Source organism: Piliocolobus tephrosceles, chromosome 1 (genome assembly GCF_002776525.5).
Source record: "Piliocolobus tephrosceles isolate RC106 chromosome 1, ASM277652v3, whole genome shotgun sequence".
In the NCBI taxonomy this organism is placed as follows: domain Eukaryota; kingdom Metazoa; phylum Chordata; class Mammalia; order Primates; family Cercopithecidae; genus Piliocolobus; species Piliocolobus tephrosceles.
The window spans coordinates 84,363,854-84,369,853 of record NC_045434.1 but is presented as its reverse complement, the minus strand read 5'-3'; the positions used below and the strand labels follow the sequence as shown (position 1 = coordinate 84,369,853).

Genomic DNA, 6,000 nt, shown 5'->3' with positions numbered 1-6,000 from the left:
TGGGGCAGAGTTAAGCTTAAAATCATCTTACCATGGATTATTTGAATTTATAGCATATTACATATAATTCAGATAGAACAGGGTAATGTTCAACCTAATCCCATCTATGAAAAGATTGCAGAACAAACAACGAATATGAAAATATATTACAGGAACTGTGTTTCAGTTACATGTTATATGTCACATACATAAGAACAAGAATTAGGAAACAACAGAATCAATTATTATTGCATCATGGGGAACTATGTTTTCAAGAAGCATCTACTGAACTTGGAAGTCATTCTCTTTAACAAAAAACAGGTAGTCCATGTAACCTAATATATTACACAGCAGCGGCGGCAACTGAAAAAGCTGTTCCCAGGCAAAGGGCACAAGCCAAAGTCATTTTTGTGGGATCTTAAGCAGATCTCGCTATGTTTCAGTGGAAGGTAGAATCATTCAAGAGGAAAATGGGAATGTGCAGAGCTAGAACCACAGAACATCACAAAGAGCCTTCTTAAAGGAGCAGTGGTGGGCTGAGTGATTGGGAATGCTCTGCAATTAAAGGCATATCTGGTTTAACTTTTTTTTAAGAGATGAGGCTCTCACTATGTTGCCCAGACTGGTCTTGAACTCGTGGGTTCAAGTGATCCTCTTACCTTGGCCTCCCAAAGTGCTGGGATGACAGGTATGAGCCACCCTGCCCCAGCCTATCTTTGCCATTTTTCTAACAGTATGTGCTCATTTCATGGTCTCTGTATCACATTTCAGTAATTCTCACAATATTTCAAACTTTTTCATCATTATTATTTCTGTTATACTGATCTGTGATCAGTGATCTTCGACGTTACTGTTGTAATTGTTTTGGAGAGTCATGGGCAGCACCCATATAAGAAGGTGAACTTGATCAATAAATATGTGTGTTCTGACTGCTCCACCAACCGGCTCCTCCCACTGACTGGCTGTTCCCCCATTTCTCTCCCTCTCCTCAGGGTCCTCCCTATTCCCTGAGATACAACGATACCAAAATTAGTTCAATTAATAACCCCACAGTGGCCTCTAAGGGTTCAAGTAAAAGCATTGCACATCTCTCACTTTATTTATTTATTTAATTTTTTTTTTTTGAGACAGACCCTCACTCTGTTGCCCAGGCTGGAGTGCAGTGGCGCGATCTCAGCTCCCTGCAACCTCCGCCTCCCAGTTCAAGTGATTCTCCTGCCTCAGCCTCCTGAGTAGCTGGTATTACAGGCATGAGCCACCACACCCACCTAATTTTCGTATTTTTAGGAGAGACGGGGTTTCACCATGTTGGCCAAGCTGGTCTCAAACTCCTGGCCTCAGATGATCTGCCCGCCTCAGCCTCCCAAAGTGCTGGGATTACAAGCATGAGTCACCACACCCTGCTCACTTTATTTAATTTATTTTTTGAGCCAGGGCCTTGCTCTGTCACCTAGGCTGGTATGCAGTGGTGCCATCTCAGCTACTGCAACCTCTGTCTCCAGGGCTTAAGCAATCCTCCCACCTCAGCCTGCAGAGTAGCTGGGATTACAGGCAAGTACCACCACGCCTGGCTAATATTTGTATTTTTTGGTAGAGACAGGGTTTTACCATGTTGCCCAGGCTGGTCTCGAACTCCTGATTTCAAGCATTCTGCCTGCCTCAGCTTCCCAAAGTACTGGGATTACAGGCACATCTCTCATTTTAAATAAAAAACTAGCAATGATTATGCTTAGTGAGGAAAGTATGTTGAAAGCTGAGATAGACTGAAAGCTAGTCCTCTTGTGACAAACAGTTAGGAAAGCTGTGAATGCAAAGGAAAAGTTTCTTGAAGGAAATTAAAAGCATTTCTCCATGGGACACATAAGTAAGAAAATGAAACAGCCTTGTGGCTGAAATAGAGAAAGTTTTAGTGGTTTGGGTAGATCAAACCAGCCATAACATTTCCTTAGGCCAAAACCCAATCCAGAACAAGGCCCTAATGCACTTTAATTCTCTGAAGGCTGAGAGAGGTGAGGAAGCTACAGAAAAAATGTTTGAAGCTAGCAGAGGTTGGTTCATGAGGTTTAAGGAAAAAAGCTGTCTTAATAACATGAAAGTGCAAGGTGAAGCAGCAAGCAGTGATGGAGAAGCTGCAGCAAGTGGCACAGAAGATCTAGCTAAGATAATTAATGAACAATAGATTTTCTACATAGATGAAACCTTTTCTATTGGAAGATAATGCCATCTAGAACTTCCATAGCTAGAGAGAAGTCAATGCCTGGCTTCAAAGTTTCAAAGGACAGTCCGATTGTTTTGTTAGGGGCTAATGCAGCTAGTGACTTTATGTTGAAACCAGTGCTCATTTACTATTCTGCAAGTTCCAGGGCTCTTAAGAATTATGTGAAATCTACTCTGCCTGTGCTCTACAAATGGAACAGCAGAGCCGGGATGATAGAACATCTCTTTACAGCATGGTTTACTGAATAGTTTAAGCCCACCATTGAGAACTACTGCTCAGAGAAAAAGATTCCTTTCAAGATACACCTGCTCATTGATAATGCACCCAGTCATCCAAGAACTCTGATGGAGTTATACAGGAGATTACTGTTTTCATGCAAACACAACATCCATCCTGCAGCTCATGTATGGAGGTGTAATTTTGGCTTTCAAGTCTTATTGTTTAAGAAATACATGTTTTTTTGTTTGTTTGTTTGTTTGTTTGTTTGTTTTTGGTTTTGAGATGGAATCTTGCTCTTGTTGCCCAGGCTGGAGTGCAATGGCACAATCTTGGCTCACTGCCACCTCTGCCTCCTGGTTCAAGTGATTCTCCTGCTTCAGCCTCCGATGTAGCTGATGTTACAGGTGCCTACCACCACGCCTGGCTAATTTTGTATTTTTAGTGGAGATGGAGTTTCACCATGTCGGCCAGGCTGGTCTTGAACTCCTGACCTCAGGTGATCCACCCACCTCGGCCTCCCAAAGTGCTCGGATTACAGGCATGAGCCATTTCATGCAGCCAATAAATACATTTTGTAAGGCTATAGTGACCATAAATAGTGATTTCTCTGATAGATCTGGGCACAGTCAGTTGAAAACCTTCTGGAAAGGATTCTCCATTCTAGATGCCATTGAGAACATTCATGATTCATGGGAGAACATATCCATGTTAACAGGAGTTTGGAAGAAGTTGATTCCAACCCTCATTGATGACTTTGAGGACTTTAAGACTTCAGTGGAGGAAGTCACTGCAGATGTGGTAGAAAGTGTCCCTAAGAGAACTAGAATTAGCAGTGGAGCCTGAAAATGTGACTGAATTGCTGCAATCTCATAATAAAAGTTTAATGGGTGAGACGTTGCCTCTTATGGATGAGCAAAGAAAGTGGTTTCTTGAGATGGAAACTACTCCTGATGAAGACACTGTGAATATTATTGAAATGACAACAAAAGATTTAAAATATTATGTAAACTCAGTTGTTAAAGCAGCAGCAGGGTTTGAGAGATTGACTTCAATTTTGAAAGAAGTTCTACTGTGAGTAAATGCCATCAAATAGCTTTGCATGCTACAGAGAAATCTTTCATGAAAAGAAGAGTCAATTGATGCAGCAAACTTCATTGTCTTACTTTAAGAAATGGTCTCCTTTTGAAGAGAAGGGCGAGCGGGGGGCTCCTCTATTCCAGGGACTCTAAACCAAAAAGCATCAGAGTTTGAGAAGCCAGCAGCTCACGGTTGGGCTGAAGTTAGGAGTGGGGGGCAGCCGCCAAGTGCATGGGGCTGGGGGTGTCCTGGTCTTTGGCTTCTCAACTCTGTCTTTCGACAGAGAACATGTCACAACTTTTCAGAAATAGGAAAGTTTGTTGATTACTCACATTTTCAGGAATCTGATGATACAGATGAAGATTCGGGCCCTACCACTAAGAAAATTTGATCATCTCCCCTAGAAGCTAAAAATAAGGCGATCTGGAAGGAATTCACAGGAAGATAGTGAGGACTCAGAAGAAAAAGATCTGAAGACCAAGAAGGATGACTTTCACTCAGCAGAGGATAATGAAGATGAAAACGAAGATCATAAAAATGTACGCCAGCACAGCAGGCAGCATCTAAAGCAGCCTCTGAACAGAGGGAGACGCTCACGGAAGATGTGGGCATGAGGAAGAACAAGAAGAGGATGAGGCACTCTTCCAGGAGAATTCCGGCAGCAATGAAGATTTCCTAATGGAAGATGATGACGATAGAGACTAAGGCAATTCAAAAAAGAAAAACAAAAAGATGGTTAAGAAATCCAAACCTGAGAGAAAAGCAAAGAAAATGTTCAAACGCAGACTAAAGGCTACAGTGATGCCAAGTCCAGTGAAAGGCAAAGGGAATGTGGGTCGCCCCACAGCTTCAAAGCCATCAAAGGAAAGGACTCCTTCTCCCAAGGAAGATAAGGAACCAGAAAGCCCGCCAGAAAAGAAAACATCTACAAGCCTCCACCCAAGAAATCTGGGGATGAAGGCGTCTGGGGAGGCTTAAAAGTGATGATAGTTTGGGAAGAGCTTTTAAGAAAAGGAGAGGAGAGGAGAAAGAAAAGAAAGAAAAAAGAAAAAGTAAAGGAGAAAAGAGAGGGAGAAAAAAAGAACCTACTTAAGATAGAACATGGTTTTGTCTACGGCTTGACCCATGGGCTTTCAGTGCTTTTTTCCATTTGTTGAAAGTAACGCTTCTCTCTCTCTTTTAAAAATAAAACAATTGTATATTTAATTGTTTAAGTTACCTTTTTGTCTATTGGTCTCTTTGCCAATGGCCCCACCCCCAACCCCAGCTGCCCTTTCCCAATGAAAGCTATGTCAAATTCATCACTGGATTGACTGCTTCATCTTTTTATTTTTTTATTTTTTATTTTGTATTTATTTATTTTTTTTTGAGATGGAGTCTCGCTCTGTCGCCCAGGCTGGAGTGCAGTGGCCGAATCTCAGCTCACTGCAAGCTCCGCCTCCCGGGTTCACGCCATTCTCCTGCCTCAGCCTCCCGAGTAGCTGGGGCTACAGGCACCCGCCACCTCGCCCGGCTAATTTTTTGTATTTTTAGTAGAGACGGGGTTTCACCGTGTTAGCCAGGATGGTCTCGATCTCCTGACCTCGTGATCCGCCCGTCTCGGCCTCCCAAAGTGCTGGGATTACAGGCTTGAGCCACCGCGCCCGGCCTTCATCTTTTTATTTTTAATGGAAGGTATACCACAGTTGTAAAGCAGTAAGATTTGAGATGAACACTATGGAAACTTTGCTTTTTGCTAAACAATAGCAAGTTGAATAGTAATCAAAAAACATAGAAAGATTTTAGCTCAAAATGATTGCTTCTTCCTCTACCTGGACTTTAAAAAAATCAGTTGTCATCTAATATGAGTTTATTTGTCTATGTACACAAGTATAAATGTCTAAAAAAATCATGACTTTAAACTTCCACTGATGAGGCAGGTAAAAGATAAAGATGAATTCTGAACTGTTAAAAAAAAATGGTCACAGCCACCCTGTGATGATGGTTCATTTCAGGTGTCAACTTGACTAGATTAAGGAAACATACAAATCTCTAAAAGTGTTATTTTGGTGCGTGTCTGTGAGGGTGTTTCTAGAGGAGATTGGCAGGTGAGTCTGAGTGGACGAGGTGGGGAATATCCGCCCTTTGTATAGGCAGGCACCATCTAATCTTCCAGGGCCTGGAGAAAACAAAACAGAAAAGGCAGTTATGTTGTGCTGTCTGTTGGAGCTGGAATACACTCTTCCTCTCCTATCCTTGGACAGCAACTTCAGGCTGTCCAGCCTTTGGACTCCAGGACTAAAACCAATGGCTTCCCCTGTTCTCAGGCCTCTGACTTCACATTGAGAGTTACACCACCCACTTCCCTGGTTCTGAGGTCTTCAGACTTGGACTGAGCCAAGCTACCAGCATCTCAGAGTCTCCAGCTTGCAGTCAGCCTGTTGTGGGACGTCTGAGCGTCCATAATCATGTGAGCAAATCTTCCTAATAAATCCCCTCTCATCTACCTCTCTATCTACCCTATTGGT

The 6,000-nt window shown here is 42.6% G+C and overlaps 1 pseudogene; it reads left to right on the top strand.

Annotated features, from left to right (window-relative positions):
- The first annotated feature begins 234 nt into the window (after window positions 1–234).
- The window catches only part of LOC113219638, a 102,112-nt pseudogene continuing 96,346 nt past the window's right edge, over window positions 235–6,000 (top strand).